The 650-nt window shown below is 41.6% G+C and overlaps 1 non-coding gene across 1 annotated transcript; it reads right to left on the bottom strand.

Moving 5' to 3' along the window:
- Window positions 1-221: 221 nt before the first annotated feature.
- TRNAK-CUU (transfer RNA lysine (anticodon CUU)) lies at window positions 222-294 on the bottom strand. The gene has a single exon. It is a non-coding gene; the product is annotated as a tRNA-Lys (tRNA).
- Window positions 295-650: the final 356 nt, after the last annotated feature.

The following is a 650-nucleotide window of genomic DNA, read 5'->3' on the forward strand; positions in this document are numbered from 1 at the left end:
CAGATGGGCCTAGGTCATTCTAGCCCCATCCCTGCATACTCAGATATCCCTATATTCTTCCCAGGTTACCTGTCCTTGCTTCCATCTTCTGTATACTTCCTTCTTATGCTTGAGATTTGCCATGAGCTCCTTCCTGGCAAAGAGATACCACCAGCTGCCCCTTTGCTTAACCTCTTGCTCATTGGGATGGACTGTTCTTGGGTTTGTATAACAATTTTGGGCGCCCGACGTGGGGTTTGAACCCACGACCCTGAGATTAAGAGTCTCATGCTCTACCAACTGAGCTAGCCGGGCAGCTTCAGTCTTCATTTTGTAATTCTCATCGAATTTATTAGAATTCAGTAAGTTCTGTATTACATTTTTTGCTCTTCCTACTTAAATTCACGTTATCGGAGAAACTGACAAAGTCTGTTTTTCTACCTAATTATATTATATGAATATCKATCTTTCCCTGTTCCTCACCTCCTCCACCCCCACTGAACAGGTGAAACACCTCTTCTCCTTCTGTCTCTTATATACCTATCAAGCAATACCCTCAAATCCTCAGTCCAAATAAACTCTATTATATGACCAATTTTAACCTTACATTCTCCTTGTAACCAACACTTGAAACAATAAGCAGAACTCCAGCATAAATTCTTATGGATGGA

The sequence above is a fragment of the Rhea americana genome, unplaced genomic scaffold (assembly GCF_003343005.1).
Source record: "Rhea americana isolate MKP2758 unplaced genomic scaffold, rheAme1 scaffold_87, whole genome shotgun sequence".
NCBI classification, from domain to species: domain Eukaryota; kingdom Metazoa; phylum Chordata; class Aves; order Rheiformes; family Rheidae; genus Rhea; species Rhea americana.